The sequence below is a fragment of the Mobula hypostoma genome, chromosome 6, assembly GCF_963921235.1.
Source record: "Mobula hypostoma chromosome 6, sMobHyp1.1, whole genome shotgun sequence".
Classification (NCBI taxonomy): Eukaryota; Metazoa; Chordata; class Chondrichthyes; order Myliobatiformes; family Myliobatidae; genus Mobula; species Mobula hypostoma.
Window position 1 is genome coordinate 175,092,032 of NC_086102.1, and position 25,940 is coordinate 175,117,971.

Below are 25,940 nucleotides of genomic sequence, written 5' to 3' on the forward strand. Positions count from 1 at the left end.
GTTCGGATGACAGGCAAACTGGAGCGGAGTCAAGTTGCTTCACAGACAGGCGCTAATACGTTTCATCACCAACCTCTTAAAGCATTTCATCACAGTGGATGCAAGTATGACTGGACAAAATTCAATGAGGCAGGTTACCATATTTTCTTAGGCACCAGTATAACTGAAACCTACTTAAAACAGGTAGGTATATCAGACTGCTTAAGTGAGAAGTTAAAAGATATCAGTGAACATTCCAGCCAGATGATCAGCACAAGTCTAGTATTCGGCCAGGTACCCAGTCTAGGCCAGATGCTTTCCATGGATTCACCCTCCTGAAGAATGGGCTCATGTTGGCCTCAAGACTGAATTCACAGGGTCATCGGGGGATGTGGAAGTTCATGAAGGTGCCTCCATGCTTTGATGGTGAAAGCGAGCAGAAAAGGCATTGCGCTCATCTGGGCGTGAAACCTAGTGGTCACCTATGCCGCTTGGTTTCACTTTGTCGGGACTTGTATCGTTGCAGGTTTTTGTTAAATAAAACACATTTCAAAAAGATAATTTGGTGCAGTGATCAATAGAGATTGATGTTAATAGGCAAAGCTTACCTCATCTACACAAGAGATCACCATCCTCTCATTTTCTTAAACTATTCCATACTAAGTTTCAAGAACTATATTGCATGCAAGTCTATACAATAATTTTGATCCTACTTAAATTACTAAAATTTCAATGCTATTAGATCCTCCTATACTGCTTTTTCTGACATATGACCGCTTTGCTAACTGAAACATAACCCAAGCTGAAAATACAGGTTTAGTATTTTTTTTAATTAAGTGGAGTACCCTGACCCAGAACGGCATTTTCCAAACACACAATCTCAAAATGAACCAGAAAGTTAAAAGTAAACATTAGAACAGAGTCATTTACACTGCTTCAGTGGGATTATCAAACGCTGTGAACCATTCTGAACAAAAGATTGCATCAGTTCTACACTTGGGCTCCATTCAGTCATAAAAATAAAAATACACACTCAAAGCAAATTTAAGTTTCTCAGCTAAGTCAACTCGAGTTTTAACCAACAATTCTAACCAGATTATTCCTTCATTGAAACAAAACAAAACAAAATTCTCCAGAGAAGTAGTAAATCAGATCTCCTGGAAATAGACTACTATTAATAATAAAAAAAAGTCTTATAATATTCAGTCATTTTAATTGATTGTACAGATCTAATCTTCAAATGTACTGAACAAACTAGCCAATAGCTCACGATAACCATATGTCAGTCCAAAATGTTCATATTCCAGTTGCTGTAACCCTTGTATTGTCCCTGGCAAAACATGTAGATATCCAAGAATGCAAAGCAGCCAGAAATAAGAATTACCATGGAAATCAAATTTCAAAAAGTTCAAAGTAAAATTATCAAAATACATCCATGTCACCATATGCAACTCAGATTAATTTTCTTGCGTACATTCTCAATAAATCCATAATAGAATAATAACCACAACAGACTCAATGAGAGACCACACCAACATGGGTGTTCAACCAGTGTGGAAAATACAAAAAAAATGTATAAATAACCAATAAATATCGAGAACATGAGGCGAAGAGTACTTGAAAGGGAATCCATAGGTTGCAGGAACATTTCAATGATGGGGCAGATGAAGTTATCCCATTTGGTTCAAGAGCCTGATGGTTGAGGGGTAATTCTGGGGCGCCTAGGCGCAACTCGAGTAGCAGCAGTACTCTCAATGGATACGATTAAATATTCCCATTTCAGCCTGATACAGCGAAAAAGCACAACTGCTTCCAGGGTCAGTACAGTTAACAAAGATTTGGCATAACTGTTCCTCAACCTGGTGCTGCGAAGACTGAGGTTCTTGTACCACCTTCCTGAGCAAGAGGAGAACATGTCCTGTTCTGGGGGTCCCTGATGATGGACGTCTCATTCCTGCAATACCACTTCATGTATCCATTCAATGATGGGGAGGGCATTACCCGTGATGGACTGGGCCATATCCACTTTTTCTGGGATTTTCCATTCAAAGGCATTGGTGTTTCCATAGTAGGCTGTGATGTAGCCAGTCAACGAACACTCTACATCTATAGAAATTTGTCAAAATTTAAAAATGTCATGCCGAATCTTCACAAATTCCCAAGTAGAGGTGCTAGTGTGCTTTCTTCATAATTGCACTTGCATGCTGGGCCTAGGACATGTCTGACTAACAGACCCCAATCAGTTACGTTAGACAACCTCTCCTCCTCCACTCTCACCCTGAACACCGGCGTGCCTCAAGGCTGTGTGCTGAGCCTTCTTCTGTACTCCCTTTTCACCTATGACTGCGTTCCTGTACATGGTTCTAACTCCATAATCAAGTTCACAGACGACACCACGGTGGTTGGTCTGATCAGAGGAGATGACGAGACGGCCTACAGGGACGAGGTCCAGCACCTGGCTGCATGGTGTGCCGACAACAATCTGGCCCTTAACACCCAGAAGACCAAGGAGATCATTGTGGACTTCAGGCATGACAGGAGTCACACTCACGTCCCCATCTACGTCAACAGAACTGTAGTGGAGTGTATAATCAAGCTTCAAATTCCTTGGTGTCCACATTTCCAAGGACCTCAACTGGTCCCTGAACTCCTCCATCCTGATCAAAAAGCTGCAACAGCGCCTTTATTTTCTGTGGAGCATGAAGAAAGCTCACCTCCGTCCCAGGATACTGACAGACTTTTACTGCTGTACCATTGAGAGCATACTCACCAACTGCATCTCAGTGTGGTATGGCAACTGTCCCTTATCGGACCGCAAAGCACTCCAGCGTGTGGTGAAAACTGCCCAGCGGATTATCGGCACCCAATTGCCCACCATTGAGAACACCTACTATAAACGCTGCCTGGGCAGAGAGAAAAGCGTTATCGAGGATGCATCTCACCCCAACCATGGACTTTTTACTCTCCGCCCATCTGGTAGGCGATACAGGAGCCTCCACTCCCACACTAGCAGGCACATGAAGAGCTTCTTCCCTGAGGCTGTGACACTGCTGAACCTCACATTACAGCGCTAAGCAGTATTGCATCCGTATTGTACTGTCTCAGTACTTTTATATTTGTGTGCTGTAGCACTTTTTTCTTATTCACAGTTATTTTGTAAATAACAGTATTCTTTGCATTTCTGGTCAGATGCCAAATGCATTTCATTGGCTTTGTATCTGTATTCGGCACAATGACAATAAAGTTGAATCTAATCTCAGCTAATGTCCTCAGAAATAATAACACTGAGGAATTTAATGTTGCTGACCCTCTCCAACTCTGATCCTCCAATAACGACTGCCATGGAGCCCTGGTTTCCTGCTCCTGAATTCAATAATCAGTTCTTTAGTCTTGCTGACATTGAGTAAGAGGTTGTTGTTATGGCACCACTCAGCCAGATTTTCAACCTCCCTTCTGTATGTCGACTCATCACCACATTTGATTCACCCTACGACAGTGGTGTCATCAACAAACTTGAACATGGCATTGGAGCTGGGTTTAGACATATAGTCACAAGGGTAAAGCAAGTAGAACAGGATAGAGTAGAGCACACAGTCTTTGTGGTGCACAAGTGTTAATGGAGATCATAGAAAAGAAGTTGCCAATTCAGGTGTCAATTTCAACAAGATAATAATGACCAATCTTCCACTTTATTTGCTGCCCACACTGCAGACCCTTCCATTATCCAGTATTCAATCTCAGACATAACAAAGAATCCACATTCCTCCAAGGCTAGAATGTTCTGAAGATTTACAATCATTTGAGGGGGGAAAAAAAATGAGCCTAACTGCAAACTAAAAACCCAATTCTGGCACCTTGTCTATTTCTAAATGATCTGGCCATTTAAAGTATCAGTGGGGCAAGTGGTCACGGGGGGGGGGGGGTTAACGAAAAAAATAAGACAACCTCAGCCAGTACTGGTGGATTTTCAATGATAAGCATCAAGCACTTGAGCCAAGCATTTAAGCCATTCCACAATTTCTCTGTAGCTGGACAACCAATTTTTGATGTTCTCCATCTATTTTAAGACTGAACAATTCTGCAGAGGTAAATCCAATTTTGCACTTAAATTCACTAACTCAAATTATATTTCTGCCACCGGATCCTTGACTTCCACACTGGGAGACCACAGTCTGGAAATTACATCTCCTCCTGGCTGGTAACCAAAACCACTGCACCTCAAGGATGTGTGCTTCGTCCAATGTTCTACTCTTTCTACATCCACAACTGTGTGGCTAGGCACAGCCCAAACATCTATAAATTTGTCGATAAATGTTCTGATCATGTGCAGTGGCGCCCCCATACTAGAATACGGAGCAACCAGTTCCTGTGAAATTTGCAAGTGTCTTCGGTGACATACTAATTCTCCTCAAACTCCTTATGAAATAAAGCCACAACAATGCCTTCTTTGTAAATGCATCAATATGTTGGACACAAGATAAACCTTCAGAGATGTTGACACCAGGAAATTTGCAGCTGCTTATACTTTCCACTTCTGATCCCTCGATTGGGGGGGGGTGGGGGGGCAGGGGGAAAAGGTTGTGTGTGTGTGTGTGTGTGTGTGTGTGTGTGTGTGTGTGTGTGTGTGTGTGTGTTCCTTTGACTTCCCCTTCATGAAGTCCACATTCAATTCCCTGGTATTACTGATGTTGAGTGCAAGTTTATTGCTCCAACACCACTCAACCAACTGATCTTTCCTACTCCTGTATATTTTTTCATCATCATCTGAAATTTTGCCAACAATAGTTGAAGCATCAGCAAATTTATAGATGGTGTTTGAGCCGTACCTAGCCACACGACCGTGGATGTGGAGACAGCAGAGGAGTGGGCTAAGCGTGCATCCCTGACATGCATCAGTGTTGATTGCCAGCGAGGAAGAGATGTTATTGCCCATCCATATTAGACGATGGTCTCCTGGTGAGGAAACCAAGGATCCAGTTGCAGAGGGAGGTATAAAGGCCCAGGTTTTGGAGCTTGTTGATTGGAATTGAGGGTATGATTGTGTTGAACAATGAGCTGTAGTCAATAAAAGGCAGCAGTCAATAAAAAGCAGCCTGATGAAGGCATTACTATTGTCCAGATGACCCAAGGCTGAGTAGAGAGCCAGTAAGACTTCATTCACTGCAGACCTATTGTGGCAATAGGCAGGAGCTGATTCTAGCCATGACCAATCTCTCAAAGCACTTTATCACAGTAGATGTGAGTGCCACTGGGCAAGTTGGTGAGGCAGCTCACCCTGTTCTTCTTGGGCAATGGTATGAAGCAGGTGGGAATCTCCAACTGCAACAGTGAAAGATTGAAGACATCCTTGAACACTCCTGTCAGTTAATTGGCACTGCTTGTCAGAACCTTACCAGGTATACATCAGGGCCTAACATCTTACAAGGGTTCATCCTCTTGAAAGATGATCTGATGTCAGCCTCCGAGACAGAGATCATAAAGTCTTCAGATGCTACAGGGATTCACATGGTGTAGTTTTTAAAGCATGCATAAAAGCTGTTGAGCTCATCTGGGAATGAAGAATCAGTTCTTCACGATGTTAGGGATCGCTTTGCAGGAAGTAATGGCCTGCAAATCCTGCCAGAGTAGACATGCATCCAATTCCACCTCTAACCTCAAATGGAATTGTTTTGTCACTCTTAAAATAGCCTTCTGAGGGTCACACCTGGACTTTTTTTTTGGCATGTGCGTCCGTGCCTGCGTGTGCGATGTTGGCGGGACGATGTCTTTTTCATGCCTTTACAAGGCGCAGATTGAGAGAGAGACTGCGTGGCACGCCACTCCTCACACAAACATTTCGCAGTATTTTTCCCTTTATCTTACCAGGTCGAGTTGCAATCTCCACACATAACCCGGCACGGATGGAAAGCGTACATGGGAGCAGCTCCGGCTGGATTCGAACCTGGAACCTTCGTTCCAGAGTCCGGTGCTGATGTCATTGCGCCACCAGCCAGCCCCGTACCTGGACTTCTTGCATTTCTCTAGATCACCGGTCTTGAGTGCCCTCGATACATCCATAGCTTTTGGTTTGGGCATGTCCAGCATGTCCGAGGATGTACTCATCCACACAGGTCTTGACAATGTTGGCGACAATTGTGACATATTCATTCAGACCCATTAACATTGTTCAGCTCCTCTGCCTTCCTCGACCATACCTCTTGCTCCTCACCACTGATGCTGTGGTCTTTAGTCTCTGCCTATATGCCAGGAGTACAAATACAGCCAGATGATCAGAGTTTCTAAGGTGTGGGTGTGGGTGGCATAGTAAACATTTCTGAAGCTGGTATAGCAGTGGTCAAGTGTGCTCGCTTCTCTGTTTCCACAGGTAATATGTTGTGGCAACAAGATGGTATACAGGAGCAAGGTAGATCAGCTGGTTGAGTGGTGTCACAACAATAACCTTGCACTCAACGTCAGTAAGACCAAGGAACTGATTGTGGACTTCAAGAACGGGAAGTCGAGGGAACACACACCATTCCTCATTGAGGGATCAGTAGTGGAAGGAGTGAGCAATCTGAAGTCCCTGGGTGTCAACATCGCTGAAGATGCATCTTGGACACAACGTATTGATGAAATTACATAGAAGGCAAAATCATGGCTATTTCACTAGGAGCTTGAGGATGCTAGGTGTGTCACCAAAGACACTCACAAATGTCTACAGATGTACCATGGAGAGCATTCTAACTGGTTGTATCACTGTGTGATATGGAAGGCCACTGCACAGGATCTGAAAAAGTTGCAGGAAGTTCTAAACCCGGCCAGTCATATACATCATGGGTACTGGGCTCCCCTACATCCAGCAAAACTTCAAAAGGACTCCCTTCACCCAAGACATGCCCCCTTTTCATTGCTAGTATCAAGGAAGTGGTTCTGGAGCCCAGAGACAAACACTTAACAATTCATGAACAGATTCTTCCCATCAGCCACCAGGTTTCAGAATGGATAACAAACCTGTGAACACTACCTCACATTTTTTGTACAATTTATTTTAAATTTTATATACATATATTATTTATTGTGATCTATAGCGTTTTCCCCCATTATGATTACAATGCCGCAAAACACCAAATTTCACAATGCACATCAGAGATATTAAACCAGAGAGGAAGGCGAAGAAATTACCAGAAACTGGAGAATTCCCTGCTCATGCCATCAGGTTGGAGGTTACACAGAAGGACACAAGGTGTTCCCCCTCCAACCTCAGTGTGGCCTCATCATGGCAGTAGAAGTGGCCACGTTAGAATGGGAAATCTAACTGAAATGTGTGGTCACTGGGAAATCCCACCTTTTGTGGCAGATGGAGTGAGAGTACTCAACCAAGCAGTTTCCCAATCTGTATCACATCTCACTGATGTAGATAAAGCCACAATGGGAGCACCGGATACAGTAGATGATCCCAGCAGGTGAAGTGTCACCTCACCTGTAGGGACTATTTGGGGCACTAAATGGTGGTATGGGAAGAGGTATAACACTTGTCCTGCTTTACAGGAATAAGTGCCAGGAGGATGTTTAGTGCATGGGGGTGGGGGGGGTCGTAGAGTACAGCACAGAAAGAGGCCCATTGGCCCATCTAGTCTATGCCGAACTATTACTCTACTTAGTCCCTCAACCTACACCTGGACTGTAGCCCTCCATATCCCTCCCATCCAAATTATATTGCGAAACAAGAAGATGGCAGAGTTGTATGGAGTGTGATAGAGTTGTATGGAGCTGTTGACCTGTGCTCCACTTAACTACATGGATTTTGAATTGTATTTTATTAACTTATTTATGGTTTAATATTTCAGTTTACGTGCTTTGCGTGCTGCATGTTGCATGGGTACACCATGGTCTGGTGGTACATTGTTTCATTTGGTTGTATATATGTACAGCCAGATGACAATAAACTTGAACTTCTTTCTGATGGCAGAAGAGAGAAGAGAACATAGCCTGGGTGGTGTGGAGGTGTGTGTCCTTGATGGATGCTGCTTTCCTGTGAAAGTGTTTCATATGGATATGCTCGATGGTGGAGATGACTTTACCTGTGATGGATTGGGCCATATCCACTACTTTAGTAGGATTTTCCAATCACAGACATTGGTGTTTCCATATGAAGCCATAATGCAATCTGTCAATACACACTCCAGAAGTTTTTCAAAGTTTTTGATGTCATGCTGAATCCTTGCAAATGTCTAAGGTAGATGTGCTGCTATGATTTCTTTGTAATGGCACTTACATGCTGGGCCCAGTGCCATTATTCCCCCATCATTCCACATACTGCATTCACTCAAACATAACACCTTCAGTCTTGTACTCATTACCCCTTCTAATTTTGTCCCCACCAGGGCCAGATTCAGTGGGGCCGGGGCCCCTGATGGGCCCCTGCCAACACCGTAAAATGCTGCTGTACCAAGCAAAAAAAGATAAGAACAAGAGCAAAGTTCGTACTGGTCTAAATATCAAAGCTGTGGACCAAGACATTGGTTTAGTACAATACGTAGACTATAAACTAGCGACCTGAAGGTCATGAGTTCGAGCCCCAGCCAAGGCAACTTGAGCAAGGCACTTAATCACACATTGCTCTGCGATGACACTGGTGCCAAGCTGTATGGGTCCTAATGCCCTTCCCTTGGACAACATTGGTGTCGTGGAGAGGGGAGACTTGCAGCCTGGGCAACTGCTAGTCTTCCATACACTCTCCAGGCCTGCGCCCTTTTGAGTGAAGACTTTCCAGGTGGAGATCCATGTTCTCGCAAGACTAACGGATGCCTTAACTAACTAATAAAACTTACAGGACTTAAGAGGGAGGACAGATTCTTAGTTTGAAGGACAGCATCTAAAGCACTCAAAAATTGACCTAGGCTTAGTTGGCTTAGTAAAGTTATGAGGGAGACGAAGTATGATGTACCCAATCTTAGATCTTTATTTATCTATTGCTGCACATACCATGGGCCTTATTTCTCAAACAATGCCAAAGCGTTTTTATCTGGTATTTTTCTCAACCGTGTGCTCAGAGAAAGTAAAATGGAAATGAGAGACAAAAAGCCCAACAGAGATGGCACTATGGCAAACTAGGAAACTTGAGAATACTTCAACAATCTTTTTGAAAAATGAGATCTAGCACATACTAACCTATTGCTGTGCTGTGTGGCTTGCAGAGTAAAGACCACTTATTACTTACTAAGTTTGTAAACAGTCAACTATTAGCCTATTGCCACAAAAACAGGAACAGCACTGACATACAAGCCTAGGTATTTGCTTGTTTTTCAAAATTAAAGCCTAGTTCTTCTGGATTTCTTCGCAGCAAAGTCCTTGATCAGATTACTAAAATCCAGTTTCTGAACAAGATCACTTTCAAGTAACATCAGAGTAAGATGACTCAGCCTGTCTTGTCCCATTGTGGATCTGAGCCTATGTAGTTGCCGTTATCAGGCCTGCCAAATATGTCACTGGAGCCTCGGCTAGCCAGTCCCCTCTCAACCAAAAACTTCACAACCACCAACACTTTTCTCAATACGTCGGTCCAGTAGATACATGCTGACTCGAACTGTTTTTGCAGTTCTGTATCTATTCTTCTGCTGTCAGACGCTAGTGTAATATAGGTCAGTATCGTTTTCCTGCGGTGTTCACTATTTTCATGCTCTCCTATGCGGCATGTTTCCAGTCACTAAAGCCAGTTTTGAAGATGGACTGACAGTTACCATCACCGAAGATGCGGCATGCAAAAACAAAACACACAGCCGGTGGAAGGGGAATACAAGAGCCATTGCCTTGATATGTACTCACCATTTACGAGCTTGCGTTTGAAGTGAAATTTGGAGAAAAAACGTCTCTGTTGTTTGTATACTTGTTCCAAAGCTTTGATATCCACATCCTTATTCTGGCAGGACTCTGGCCCTTTCTTAGCCCAGTACGCTCGGACTGAATCATCTAATGTTTCCTTTCCCCAGTGAGCAGGGTAAGTGCTGTACCCAGTGAGCAGGGTAAGTGCTGTAAGGATCCTCAGTAGCGGTAACGTTAACATTAATGGCAGCCCGACTTGGTTGTTCGGAGGCCTCTGTGGTTGGGAATCCCAAAGTCATGCTCTCTGCTTCTTCAATGTTAGCTGCTGACTGTGGCAAGGACGGTGGTCCTGTGCTAACGCTGGTGCTAGCACTAGCTGTTGAACAAGTCTCCGTTTGTCCACCGGTCTCAGACTGTGACAAGAGCGATGGTACTGCTGCATCATCGAGAACAGGTTTAAAAAAATTCTGTCAATTTCAATGTCTTTTTTCATGCTTCTTTCTCATGCTCCTCTTTTTCTTGTTTCTTTTTTCTTTTCTGTGCTCCACTCTCGTATTTTTTTTGTCCGCCATGATGATAGCTACCTATCTTGGGCCCCTCTACAGCTCTGGCCCCTGGGCTGCAGCCCAGCCTAAAGTCCGGCCCTGGTCCCCACGGTACACTTTAACGCATCCCATTTACTTCAATTTTGCCCTACCCTCTGCCTGTCCTTCCTCGCACTCAGTACACAATACATCAACCTATATATCAACCTCCCCCATCCTCAGCCCTATCACTCCAATTCCCATCCCCCACTCTCAGTTCTTTTAATATCCAGTAAACTTTTAAGCAGTCTTCAATACACTCAGCAACTTGGATTGTGAATTCAAAAAAAAACACCACCCAAGGTGATTAAAATTCTCACCCTGTCCCTTATTGAGATTTTGTCCCCTGGTAAGACACCATCAACCCCACCCCCCACATCAGCTGGAATATCAATCCTATTAAGCCCTGCAAAAATCTACTTTTTAAACATTTTCCTCAAGTATAGGCATATTGCGCCTAATCTGTCCTCGCAAGACAAATCCTCCATCCCAGGAATTAATCTGGCTCCAGCTATCACAAATATATTCTTCCTTGGGTGGAAATACACAATATTCCAGATGTAGTCCCACCAGAGCCTTGTATAAATGGAGCAAGACATTTTTAACTCAAATTCTTTAGCACAAATGCCAAGATTCTGCTTGTGTTAACTGCTTGTTGCACTTGAAAGTTAACATTTATTTATTGAGATACAGCGTGGAATAGGCTCTTCGAGCCGTGCCACCTAGCAATCTCCTGATTTAATACCAACCCAATCACAGGACAATTTACATGACCAATTAACCTACCCATATGGCTGGACTGAGACAGGAAACTGGAGCACCTGGACGAAACCCACGTGGTCACAGGGAGAACGTACAAACTCCTTCTGGGTAGCAGTGGGAATTGAACCCGGGACGCTGGTACTGTGAAGCACTGTGCTAACCACTACACTACCATGACACCGCTAGTTTATGTGCACTTGTGCTCAAAAGGTTCAAAGCACATCAAAGTATGCACACTATACACAACCTTGGGAACCTTTCAGCCAGCCACGAAACAAAGAACCCCAAGTAGAACCCATTAAAAAAGACCATCAGACACCCAACTTGCAAAAATAAACAAATCTTGCAAACAAAAATAAACAAATACCATTCAGAACTGAAGATCAAGAAAATGAGTCCACAGCCATGAAGCCAGTCACAGCCAACCCAGGAGCCAGTTAGTGACTGGCTTACCAATAGTTCTCATCACTTCTTTTACCTTGTTAGATACCCTCACACTTCTCCACATGAATCCATCTCAGTTGTTCTATCCCATGTACTCAACCTGTCTACACCCCTAAAACTGATATGCATCCTCCTTAAAGACCACTGTGAATCGGCTTTGAACCATCTGCTAGGAAGCAGTGATAATATGTCAAGTTAATATGTCAGATTGCTGTCCAAGAGAAGAGGGGTAAGTTTAGAGAGAAGTAGTAAATGAAGAACTGGGTGTAGCCAATGTGATTTTCCTACTGTGGAGAAACGAAGGGCTATCAGAGTCCAACTTGAAAACTCTGGGCAGGAAAGCAAGAGCAAATTAAATCCAGTTTTAGGGATAAGAGAATGAAATGCGGTGCTAGAGGCGCCACAGTAGTGTAGAGGCTAGCGCGACGCGATTACAGCTCGGGGCGTCGGAGTTTGTATATCCTCCCCGTGACCGAGTGGGTTTCCTCCGGGTGCTACGGTTTCCTTCCACAATCCAAAGACTTACTGGTTAGAAGGTTATTTGGTCATTGTAAATTGTCCTGTGATTAGACTAGGGTTACATGGGCGGGCTGCTGGACGGCACGATTCGTCGGGCCGAAAGGGCCTATTCCGCGCTGTATCTCCACATAAAAATAAAGAGGATCCAGCCCAAAACCGTCAAGGCAATCGAAATCGCACAAGCCTTCGGAATAAATTCAGTTTGCAATTCAAAGTGCATGCACAAAATATGAACCGATTGTGCTCTCATTTGAGGAGAAAAGCTTTGTTCTATTAGAAATGAGTACGTAACTTTATCTATTACCTTTCCTCCTACTATCGAGGTTCATGTTATCCAATTACATTGTGTTGCAACTACCTGTACTATCGCGCAATAAGAAACAACACATGGAAAACATTATAATCCCATTCAATAATTCATGACGAGACAGACACTGGACCTGGCCAGACCAGACATTTACTCTGAACCTTGCAACAGACAGGCGAGTAAACGTGATTCAACACCCAGCCAGGTTGGACTTCAAGCCGCCATTTAAACTCGAAAAAGACACCGGAGGGGAGGGGAGGGGAGGGGAGGTGAGCCAAGGTTGCCTCCGTTGTATGGTTCCCAAGAGTCTGAACATGTTCCTTCAGTTGCCCTGTTGAAAAGAAATTTAAGACTTGGCATTGTCATACAAAACAGCTGTGACCACATTCGCCCGGAGCTGCCGCAAATAAACAGGCATTCCTGTTTTTAAAGCCGTCAGATGGAGTAAACTTGAAAAATAACTTGGCTGGGATTTTCCAACTACCCGGTTACCAAAAAAAAATCGGCTCCGAGTTACTTGGAAATCAAGTCAAATAAATATTGATACTGTAACCACGATTAATCCGACTAACCTGATAGACGAACTCAGCTTACTAGAAGTTTTAACCTACCTCTTGCGAAGTCAGATTTTCCTATTCAGAAGAGGCCGACATTAATGGAAATCTCCAACCGAGCTTTGCCACAACCGAAAACAGTGTTAAAACACTAAACTGGCCCCTGGATGACGAACAAGACAGCCGCCTAAAACACTGCCGATGCGATTTTAATCAACCAAATTCAGCCGGCATTGCTCTTACAGTTTCAAGTTTGGGAGGGGTTATCGCAATCACTGCGTTCCTCCTTGAGTATAGGATTGAAAAGCTGGCGTGCCCAGACTCCGATGGGGGTTTCACTGCTTTGTTTTTCTCCTTCTCCGCCCTATAACACGACAATCTCTCACACTGCTCGGTCCCAGACTGTAATTAACAAGCCCTCATTACCACATCATTTCCTCTTTATCCAAATCCCCCAAACAGACACCTAGGGCGAAGGGGATGGGAACTGGGATCTCGGACCAATTAAATATCAGACATCGTCTCTTCAGATTTCAAGGCGCATTCCTCTTCTGTGGCAAATTTCAAGAAGCCAATCGAGTTGCAACTTTTCAACCATAAATATTTATTGCGATAAAGTTTATTAAGAAATACTTTCTTTTCACGGCACCTGTAGATCTATTACTAAGCATAAGTATTCAAACCCAGATAAATGCTATTTTTTTAGATTTGAACCAACATTCATAATGCTTTTTCAAGAATGTCTGATTAATATTTGTGGCATTCATATCGTATATTGGCAAACTTCCAGAATTATTGCTTGTCTACCAATATAGGTGTTCAGCCTGTAACTGTAACAGTGCAAGACACTGATTTATAGTGCCCCATTAAGCCAAATTGTGTTTTTATTAAATGGCATTGTTGGATTTTTGCCAATTGTATAGATCAATATTCTGTGGTTCCCCAGCTATTTCTACAAAATCTATAAATCATTGACTTTGAATACCTTTAACTCCAAGCTCACTTTTAACAAAGATCCTTGTTAAATCCTGGAATGCAAGGCATGAGAAGAGAAGGAGTGTTAACCATTTACCAACACTGCAGGAGGAAAAATGTTGTAGTAATCAAACAATGCTGGAAGATTTTATTCAGGCAGTATTGAAAATAGAAAAATTAATTTCTCAATTTTTTTTGTGTGACTCTGGAGTATGGCGGAGGTAGGTCAGGTATATAACACCCAAGTAACAATGTGGATGGGAATATCAAGAGTCTGGTTGCACTGACAAGATGGTCCTTTCTTTTGACAATATTATAATGGACATTGGGTGGTGGAGTAGAGATACGTCTCTACCAAAGGAAGTTTTAGATGTTCTTTCCATCTTCCAGCCTACAGGTCACCCTTGGGCAAGGTTCAGCACCTTCTTAGCCCCTCCCCCCCGAAATCAGGGTCACGTGAAGCCACGGGAGCAGGAGGTGGATGGTCGTATGAGCAGCTGGTTATTAACTACTACTCTTTTCCAGATTTATTACTAACTAATATTTATTAACCACTCTAGAGCAGAACTGTTTCCAGACCAACTACAAGCCCCCCGCAAGCTTGCTGGTTCTCAATATCTCCCACTTAATGCAGCCAGTAACTGGACTCCTACTGTAATGCTGCCAGAGTCCATAATGTCCACCATGAAGTCCTGGATATGCAACCACTTACGCCAGGCAGGTAATCTCAGAAAGGCACTGATCAGAAGAAGCAATGGCAAACCACTTCTGCAGTTATATTTGCCAAGAACAATCATGGTCATCAGGTCAATGATCACCCAGTTGTAGAATACACCTTCTGGTGCTACTTGGACACGTCTTCAGTGATGAACCTGGGGTCATAGGGTATTTCGGGTCTTTAATCATCAGACACCATTGACCGGGCGATCCAGCCGGGGATGATCAGCCCCCGACTTGTGTCCAAGTGGTGCACTAATCCACGGATCCCCCCTCCGGATCCACAGCCCCCACGAGGCCTTTTCAGCAGCCTCCAGAATGTTCTTGGTGGCTCTTCTGCACTGCAGTTCTTTAACCCCAAGGAGTTTTTCACATCATATGACATGGCAAATAATGATAATGATGTATTGGACATCATGGACTCTGGCAGCATTACAGTGGGAGTCCAGTTACTGGCTGCATTAAGTGGGAGATATTGAGAACCAGCAAGCTTGGTGGGGGTGGTGTAGATGGTCTGCAAACAGTTCTCCTCTAGAGTGGTTAATAAAATTAGTTAGTAATAAATCTGAAAAAGTATAGTAGTGAATAAATCTGGAAAATACATAGAGCACATTTTGACACCTTTATGATTGCTTTCATAAAGATCAAAATATTCCTGGAACATTGATCTTGCACTAAAAATTATCTCAACACTCCCATTCTCTTTCCATGAAATATTGGTTGACAAGAGGGGAAGGAGAACATATCCAATGAAAGAATTTAGAAAGAGATGACTGAACTGCCTGCCTACAGATGGTGAAACAAGCATCTTTTTTTTATTCCATGGATGATAGGCTTCAGAAAAATATAGTTTCTGTTTTCCTTAATCCAGGAGGAGAGAGCGCAGTGCACCGCGCGCGTGCGCAGCCCTCCGGTGAAAAATGATATCATAGCTGTTAAATAGGGGCAGTGGACAATTCTGATTTGATGGAGAATGGACGTGAAAGCACAGAGGAACATCTGGAGAAATTTCTGAAACACTCGTTCGCTGCTGTCGTTACTGCGCGGTCGGGAAACTTTCGGAGGGTAGGCCTCAAAATCCCCGGCTTTGCCTGCTGTTGGCGACCGAGGTTGAGGTCGAATCATTCGGACAGAGATGGCGCTCAGTACTCGGTGTCGGAGAGCTGATCAGAGCTCGAAGTTTTCAGATGACTCAGAGTCGGACTATGGTCGGCATGGCAGGGAGAGTTCTTCCTTCTCTCGTCTGCGTGAGATGTGGGACATTTGAGAGACTGAACTTTTACTGTGCTCATGGACTTCTTCATCAAGTTATGGTATTGTTGCACTGTTGTAACTATATGTTATAATTATGTGGTTTTGTCAGTTTTTTTAGTCTTGGTCTGTCCTGTTTTTTGTGATATCACACTGGAGGAAATATTGTATCATTTCTTAATGCATGCATTACTAAATGACAATAAAAGAGGACTACGTGTCTTCATAATCTAATCTAATAATTAGAATTCAAAATTCTCAGTATATGAAAAAAAGCAGTAGTGCTCCAATTAGTGATTTCTCCATCTCATTTCAGCTGCTTCTTACATTCCACATGTAAAATTGTAAGTCTTTGAATGTATTCCTCTGAAACTTTATATCAATCTTGTGTCAATCTAGAATATCCTAGGCTGCTACTAATCTGTTAGAAAAATGCGTACATTGTGCCCTATCATGAAAGACATTGTTCTGAATTTTTTTACAGAGGAAAATATGAAGCAATGATGTGGTCCTAGTGAAGAAGCAACCATTTTCTTGATAGGATGAGATATTTCTTGAGGCTAGATTGAGAATGAGGAGAACTGTGAATTCAGAAGAGATGTGAAAGCAGGGAGTATGTGACATGGAATATTTGCTGTATGTGCAAGGAATAAATTAAGAAAGAGCACAAGAAGCAAAAACAAGTAAGAGTCATTCAACCAGTCTAGTGTCTGGGTGATGTGAAGAGTCATGTTTGGTTATCTAAGATTACAACAGGGAATGGCAGGTGAACTTTAACTCAAGTCAAGTGTGAAGTTTGCATTTTGGGAATTTAATCCAGGAAAATACTTGTTTTCTATTCTACAACACTCTCCAGGGTTGTAAATGACAAGCCAGAGAGTGTTGTAGAACAGAAAGACCTAAGGGTCTAAGGGCAACAGAGATGGACAGGGTGTTGAAGAAGGCATTTGCATGCTTAACTTTATTGGTCAGGGACTGGGTACGAGAGTTGGGCAGTCATGTTACAGCTATGCAAGTCATTGATTAGACCATGCTTTAAATGTTATGTGCCATTCTGCTCACCCAGCTATAGAAAGGATCTCATTAAAGGGTGTGGAAAACACTCACAAGGATGTTAACAGGACTGGAGGTCTTGAGTTACAAAGAGAGACTACATAGGCTGCGGTCATTTACCTGAAGTGTAGAAGGCCAAGAAATGAGCTTTTCGAGGCATATAGAATCCTGAGTAGTATGAATTAGGTGAACGGTCATGTCTTTTGCCAAGGGCAGGAGAATCTAAAGAAATAGAGTGTATATAAGGTGAAAGGGGAAAGATTTAAAGAGGACCTGAGGGACAAATTTTTGCACATAGAGGGTGGTAGGTATATGGAATGAGCTGCCAGATGAACTTCTACAGGTGGGTACCTTGTTTAAAAGATAGTTACACAGATAGGAATTACTGAGAGGAATATGGGCCAAACACAGGCAAGTGGGACTACCTCAGGTCGGCAACTTGTTCAGCATGGAGGAGTTGAGTTGAAGGGCCTGCCTCCATGCTGTATGACTCTAAGCCAGAGAGCAGATTGAAAAGTAACCAGATAAGTTTCTAGATATTTTGCTATGTCACTTCAGCAGAGCTAATGAAAGAACCATCACCAAAGATATGCAAGGTTTCTAGATGACTGATTTGGAAGAGCAGGAAAGGAAATTGAGAGAGAAGTAAGGTGCTGATCTAAACCAAAATGCTAGATATTTCATGCGGCTTAATCATAGAATTACAAGGCTTTGGTCCACGCTGACACGTCTGCCTGAGCTAGTCCCGTTTGCCTGCATTTGGCTCACTTTCCTCTGGCGTTTCCTATCCACGTACCTGTCCAGACATCTTTTAAATGACTGCCCTACCCAAGAAAATAAAACTGTCCATCCACTTTATCGATACCCCTCACGGTTTTATATACCACTATAATCTCAGCTTTCAACCTTTCATGCTCCAGGGGAAAAGTTCTCAGCCTGTGTATCAACTCATAGTAACTCAAGTCCTCCAGTCCTGGCAACAACCTCATGAATCTTAATGACATCTTTTCTATAGCTGGCTGACCTTCTTTGGAGAGAATATCTCTGATGCAAGTATATTGCCTGAAATGTTAACTCTTTCTCTTTATTGCTGTTGTCTGATTTGCAGTATAGTTTTCTATTTGTATTTCATATTTCCAGTATTCACTGCTTGTTATTTTTGTATTAATATTGAAATAGTTTGAAGAGTATGTACACAGGAACATCACAGCAGTATTGAGATATAATGGGAAACTGTGCTACCCAATGAAGGAGGAAACCTTATATAAACAGATTGGAGGGGCATGAATGTATCTGGCTGTGGCTACCAGAGACAGCCTATCTCAGGTGGAATATGCATTGCAATATGCCCTCAAACCAGCATTAACCACAAGATTTGCACTGTGAAATCCTTCATTCTGTGCTTTTAAATCAAATCAGAGGCATTCTGCTGTTTGCTATTAGATATGGTCAAAGTAATTTTTCCTGATTATTATCAGTAACATCAAGGGAAGATTGGTTTGTGGAAAATCTATCAAATATTGAGTCTATCAGGCAGGTCAGCTACTAAGTTCACACATAAAAAGAATGAAGGAGAAACTCTAGATAGCCAGACAAATCTAGAGTTACTTTCTTTTGCAGCTTCAAATATTCAATGAAGCAGTGACTTGATAAATCACTGCTACATAACTGGTCAATGCACCCTTGCGTAGTTGATCTGTTAGCAGTTGCCATTTTGGTTCCCTCTGGGACTCTGCTGCAAAGTACTTCAAGTAGGAATTCCTGGTCTGGTGGTATCTCATGAATTCCTGCCTATTTACAGGAATTCCACACCCAACAAAAACAGTTGTATCAGGAAAGGGGCAGCAGCTGGAAGCCGTTCTGATTAGATAACCAAAGAGGAGAGAATGCTTTGGTGCAGTGGAGGAAGGAGTTTGCTGTTTAGTGTGGGGGATTTGAAGGAAATTTTGAGGGGAAAAGTCTAGCAATTAGAAAGGAAGAGTATACCTCTGTAAAGAAATGTAGTGTCTGTGTGATTTCAATGTAATTGATGACAGGTTTAACCTTTTAGACAAATCAAACATCTCTTTACATACATTATTTGTAAAGAAATACTTTCATTAGTTTGAATGAATTGTATGTAAGCAATAAAATTTTGCCAGAGAACATCATACCATCTCATATAAACAAATATTTAACAATAAAACTAAATGAACGGTGCTTCAAACGTCACCAAAAGCATATTGTTCTATATTATCTACTTACAACACTGATACAAAGGCCCAGATCTGATATCTGTGTTCGTTTGTGTATCTCAGCCAGACCAACAAAAGAAATACGAAGCCATTGGATTTCTGAACCGGGGGAGACAAGCAAACTGTTCAGAAATCACCTCAGTTTCCTGTACATACTGGAATGAAATAGCACCCTGTTAGCAATATATTGCTTCATATATTTGTGCATTGTCAAGAAGTTAACCAAACAGCAGAGCATTTAGCACTTTAACACATATTTTAATGACTGTGTTTTGGAGGTTTAGCATCAAAGCAAGCACTATCCTTCAATCAACATTGACTGGTCAGTTTACAATTATTCCACTCAACCATCACAAACAATCCTACTGCAGGAAACTGGCCTTAAATAGAATATAACACAAAATTATCTCCTTGCTTCTCTGACTAGTTAGTTCTAATTTATACTGTGGATTATACAAATAATGGTGACATTTATCTAAAGTAGGTTTTAACAGCAATTGAGAGTAGGAGCAGGAATGCAAAAAGGATAAGAGTAATAGGACAAATAATGGGTTATGGAAAACATTACTGACACAATAAAAATAACTAAAACTTGAGGTACAGTACAAAGTGCTTTAAAAGATTAAACAAAATTAGAAAACTACTGGTACTGGAAAGCAGAAACATAAACATTAAATGTTGGAAGTGGACAAAAGCTTAAACAGTTTCAATGAAAAGCGGTCAGGGAAATTAATATTCCAGGTTCACTTTGTTCGAAAAATCAAGACAATAGCCTTTTAAGTGTAAATATAGTCACCATGGTAATGATTATGCTTTGTTTTTACCATTTACAATATGTGCAGAAAAGATTTGTAGAAGTTAACATTAGTATCCCTCTGCTTTCCACTCGGAAATAATTTGCTTTCTTAGCACAAGGTGAAAAAAGGAAGCAACCAACCAAATCCATGGAGTAGATTCAAATGTGGAAATGTATAAATAAAATAGAATGTTGAAAAGAGTGCATTTACCTCATTTTCTCGTTTTGGGAGGTAGGTAACTATTTGGAGGTGCACCTAGAACAAACATGTCATAGGGCTTAACAAAAAGGACAAAAAAACTAGGTAGGCCAAAGAGCTTGTTTCCATATTGTACAACACAATGGATCCATGATATGAGGAACATATTGGATGTATTGGACAACATACCAAAGGGATGCCAAATTATAGATGAGAGTATGAATGCTCTCAGTGTTCTGGAGCAACATGTTTACTTCTCTGAAGTCTGCCGAGGAGAATTCAGTCTTCCCAATGGAAGCTACAAAAATGTTGGCACAGGCAACATCATATTCAATAGAAGCCAAAACTGCAGCAATTCTGGCTCCAGCTTCCACCATCTTCTCTAACTTGAAAAACAATCATGTTATAAACCACAAGTTCATAAGACACAGGAGCATAATTAGGCCACTCAGCCCATCGAATCTATTCTGCCATTCCATCATGGCTGATTTATTATCCCTCACAATGCCATTCTCCTGCTTTCTCCCCATAACCTTTGATGTCCTGATTAACCAACAACCTATCAACCTCTGCTTTAAATACACTCAATTACTTGCCCTCCACAACCGTCGGTGGCAATGAATTCCTCAGATTCACCACCATCTGGCTTAAGAAAGTCCTCCTCATCTCTGTTCTAAATAGAGGTCCCTCAATTCTGAGGCTGTGCCCTCTGGTCCTAAACTTACCTACTGTAGGAAACATCCTCTCCAATGGCTTATAAAACCTCAGCATCATATCCTTGCTCATATTCTAGCCCTCTTGAAGTGAATACTAACATTGCATTTGCCTTCCTTATCACTGACTCAAACTGCAAGTTAACCTTTAGGGAATCCTGCACGAGGACTCTCAAGTTTCTTTGCACCTCAGAAATTTGAATTTTCTCCCCATTTAGAAATTATTTATTTCTTCTACCAAAGTGCATGACTGCACACTGCCCGACACTGTATTCCATCTGCCACTTCTCTGACCATTCTGCCGCAAGTTAACCTTCAGGGAATACTGCAGAAGCATTCCCAAGTCTCTTTGCACATCTTATTTTTGTATTTTCTCCCATCTGGAAAATAATCTATACCTTTATTCCTTCCACCAAAGTGAATGACCATATACTTCTCTACACTATATTCTATCTGCCATTTCTTTGCCCATTCTCCCATTCTATCCAAGTCCTTCTGTGGCCTCCCTGATTCCTCAATATTGTCTGCCTCTCCACCTATCTTCGTGTCATCTACACGCTTAACCACAAAGTCATCAATTCCTTCATCCAAATCATTGAAATATACAGTACCATGAAAAGAAGCGCTCCCAATTGTTATATTTTGTAACTCCCAGGAACTAATTTGAAATAAAAAACATGGGAGCTTGGGATCACTCATGTACTACGTTTTACTTTAGCGAGGTGTGCATATAAGCAGTGGTGGCATTTTGACATATGCCACATAATTAATTATGTAACCAATCAAAGAATGCTTAGTCAAACAGAGTTACTCAAATATTACTGAAATATTAAATACACAACACTCATCCCTGCTTAGCTATATTCAATATAGAATACATCTCAACAGAAAGTATATTATATATATTACAACTACTATATAGACATCCAGAGCACAGTACATTTTAAATTGTTTCATTCCAAACTGAAGATTTAATTGCTGTGGAGGATTTCTCACTCTTGTGGGGTAATGTCTTTCCTGACTGGGGTGGGGTGGTGGGTCACTCTTGCTTGTCAGGAGAGAAGACTTGTGCCTGTGAAACAATTTTAGGCTCTGAAGCCTCTCTGTGGTGGTTGTAGGAGTTGACCCTGGGACTGCAGGAAGTGGTTCTGACAGTTCTGGACATCTTTCTTCTCTAACGATTGACTCTGTTCTCCTTAACTGATTGACATGGTGTCTCCAGATGACATTAGACTCAATCTCCACTGTGTAGGAGAGTGATTCATTTCTGTCCTTAATCTTTCCAAATACCCACTTTTAATCTTCTCAGTAGTTCCTTGCCAGGACTGCTTATCCAGGAGTAAAACATCAAATCTCCTTGTCTGAGGTGACCTCTATTTGCCTCATCTGTTTGGCCTGCATGCTCCTTCTGAGATTCGGTTTGAGGAGTTCCAAATGTGAGTGTAAAGGATGCCCCAGGAACAGCATAGTTGGTTGTGGAGCAAGCTGCATTGCAACATGCAAGGAGGAAATTGGTGAGCTTCTGATTTAGTGTCAGTGTAGTGTGTTCTGCTGACATTGCTCACAGTGTGTTCTTTAGACTCTGGACAAACTTTTTTGCCAAGCCATCTGTAGCTGGGTAGTAAAGTGCAGATGCAATATGTCTTTTTCCATTCATCTTCAGGAATGACTGAAACTTGTTCCGCAATAAGCTGTGGTCCATTCTCACCAACTAAGTGTCCTGGAACACTAATCCTTGAGAAGAGGCTTTTCAACACTGAGAACTATGCGAGACTGTAGCGGAGGCTATTGGGAACACTTCTGGCCACTTTGCAGCTACATCTACTATGACCAAGAAACTGGTGCCCATGAACGGTCGGCAAAATCCACATGAATCCTCTGCCAAGACAATGTGGGCCATTCTCAAAGATGAAGAGGCGCTACTCTAGGCGTCTTCTGGACGCGTTGGCATCCTGAAAAGTGCACGACAAGCTGCTCAATCTACTGATATATCCTAGGCCACTAGACAAAGCTTCGAGACAGTGCTTTCATTTTGACCATGCCTAGATGACCAACGTGTAGCTCTTCCAATAAGTTGGCCCTCAGCTTGGATGGTACAACAACTCGCAATCCCCACATAAAGTAATGCCGTCAAGGTCAAGTTCATCCCAGTGCTCACAAAAATGGGGGAACTGGAAATTCTGCTGCATATCCCAGCCATTTTGGGTTGCCATGTAGATCTGAAAAAGTGCAGAGTATTTTCTGGATTCCCTCTGCTGTAATAGGGAGGCTTTAGATTTCCAGTAGGGAGAATACATCAGGAGGAGTGTCCTCTTTTGTAAATTTTTCAGGTATTTCCCTTTATAAGGGTAAACGGGACAAACCATCAGCATTTCTCTGATTTGGGTCCTCCAAGAAGCAGAGTCCATCTCTCCATTCATACTGCTGCTGTTAGTGGAACACCCTTCTGTGGATTAAAAATGGACAGTCGTGATTGATGATCAGTAATGAGGGTAAACTCTCTCCCATACAAGTACTGGTTGAAACATTTTACAACCCAAAGTAAACTCGAGGCCTCTCTGTCGATCTGTGAATAATTATTCTCTGCAGTGGTCAGAGAACACGATGCAAAGGCTATGGAGTGTTCACTTCATCACTCATAACTTGTGACATGACTGCACCTATACCATAAGGTGAGACATCACAGGGAAGCTTCACTGGACAATGTGGATCATAATGTGTGAGTATAGTGTCTGGCATCACCATTTCTTTTGTCCTTTGGAAAACCACCTCACAATGCTTTGTTCATTGTCATTTCTTCCAAATCTGTAGTAATGAGTTCAAGGGGTGGAGCACAGTAGCCAGATTTGGCAGAAACCTGTTATAATAATTGACAAATTCTAAAAGGACAACAACTGTGACACATCCTTTGGCCTTGGGGCATTCACCACAGCTTGCATTTTCTCAGCGGACTTCTGTAAATCTTGTGCATCAATGGTTCAACAAGAGTAATAAATGCTTGGTTTAAAGGATTTTTCACACTTGTTGCATCATGCCCTGACCCCATAATCTGCTGATTATTTTAACACTGTCTTGAGATTTTGGAGATATTGATTGTAACAATGATATCATCCAGGTAACACCGAGCGCCTGATTAGCCCTGCAGCACCTGGTCCAATTTTCTGACAAATTGTAGGTGTAGATGCCACTCCAAAAATAATCCTATAATAGCAATAAAGCCCTTTTTGAATGCTTATGGTGAGGAATGACTCTTCTTTCATCTTCATCTGTAAGTTGGCCTCAGCTAAGTCCATTTGCTAAAGTAAGTTACCCTCCAGAAAGGTTTGTAAAGATATCCTCTATCCTATGCAGAGGGTATTGATCTACTGGATTAATGATGAAGCACCACAGATCTTAATAGACCAATTTTTCTTTGCTAGTGGGACCACTAGCATTGCCCATGGGCTCCACTCAGCTTTGAAAAGAATTCCTTCAGCCTTGCTGTGATTTTGCTCACTGGCTACTTTATCATAGATGGTATAAGGAACTGGACTGGCTTTATAAAACATGGGAGTGGCATTTTCATTTAACACTATTTTACCTTTGATATGTTTGAGGTTTCCAATGCCATACTTGAACACTGCTGTGGCATCATTCAGTACCCTTCCTAATTCGCTTTCAGTTGATTTTTATTGCAGGGGATGTGACCTGTAAATAGTGGTTGGACTTCCAGTCAGGTTGCAGTTGTCTCACCCACTCATGGCTCCACAATGCTGGCCCTCCTGTTTTTACACATTAAAACGATGGGCTCTTATCTTGTTAAGCAGCCTCATGTGTGGCACCAGACCACCTGCGGCAGCCTGTTTCGGGATAGTTGATCTGTCACCTCAAGAGAACTGAACTTGTGAAGTGGATTCTGTGCATGTTACCCTGAATCAGAAAGGCCATATGACTGTATCCTCATCAGAATAAAAAAAATTTAACAGCTTACATTCATGTTTAATCTTAACTAAAACATAATAATGTGAGGTAAGAAGTAAAAAAGTTAGACACAGAACCACATACAGATGTCAATAGATAAATGGCCAAAGCTTCTTGGGGAATGAGAATGAATGTATTGGAGAGGGGGTGAACTGCTAATCTTAGGGTCCAGAAGCTGAAGGCATAGCTGCCAATAATGAAGCAGCTACAATCACCAAAAGATGAGGAATTAATTAGCTGTATATTTAGAAGTGGTTAGAAAATTAAAGGAGGGGAAATTCTATGGAGGGATTTTGAAACATGGCAATTCTAAAGCTGTGATTTTGCTGGGTGAGGAACAAATACGCAATATCAGACAGAGGGGTCATAGAGTCATAGAACACTACAGCTTAGAAACAGGCCCTTCAGCCCATCGAGTCTAAGCCAAACTATTAATCTGCCTAGTCACATTGACCTGCATCTGGACGATAGCCCTCCATACCCCTCTCATCCACGTACCTATCCAAATTTCTTTTAAATGTTGAAATTGACCCCGCATCCACCACTTGCGCTGGCAGCTCATTCCACATTATCACCACCCTCTGAGTGAAGTGTTTCCCCTCATGTTCCTCTTGAACTTTTGACCTTTCATCCTTAACCCATGATCTCTACTTGCAGTCTAACCCAACCTCAGTGGAAACAGCCACTTGCATTTACCCTATCGCTACACCTCATAATTTTGTATTCCTCTGTCAAATCTTCTAGGTTCTAGGGAACAAAGTCCTATGCTATTCAACTTTCTCTATAACTAAGTTCCTTAAGTCCTGGCAACATCTGTACTCTTTCAAATTTGTTTATATTGGACAATTTAGACACCAGTCCAGATAAAATGGAAGCCCAAGTGTTGGGACCAGAGGCGAGGGTCCAGTTGATCTCACTCATTCTCCCACGAATGTTCATTCCGTCTCCATTGCACCGGGACTGTCAGCTGATCTTCCTGCTGTGCATTTCTGCCCCGCTGGTGTGATGAACTGGGACCGAGGCTCAGGTCTACTCTGGCTGATCCAGGAGCGGATCTGGGGACTCAATCTCGTACGGAATGCTGTTTGCTGG

At 42.3% G+C, this 25,940-nt stretch overlaps 1 protein-coding gene across 1 annotated transcript in view; it reads right to left on the minus strand.

The window, feature by feature from the left end:
• LOC134348621 (activin receptor type-1-like) overlaps window positions 1-13,367 on the minus strand; it is a 111,313-nt gene extending 97,946 nt beyond the window's left edge. The window contains exon 1 of the mRNA XM_063052286.1: window positions 13,008-13,367. The gene's annotated coding sequence lies outside the window, so the exon portion shown is untranslated. The remainder of the gene's footprint in view (window positions 1-13,007) is intronic.
• Window positions 13,368-25,940: the final 12,573 nt, after the last annotated feature.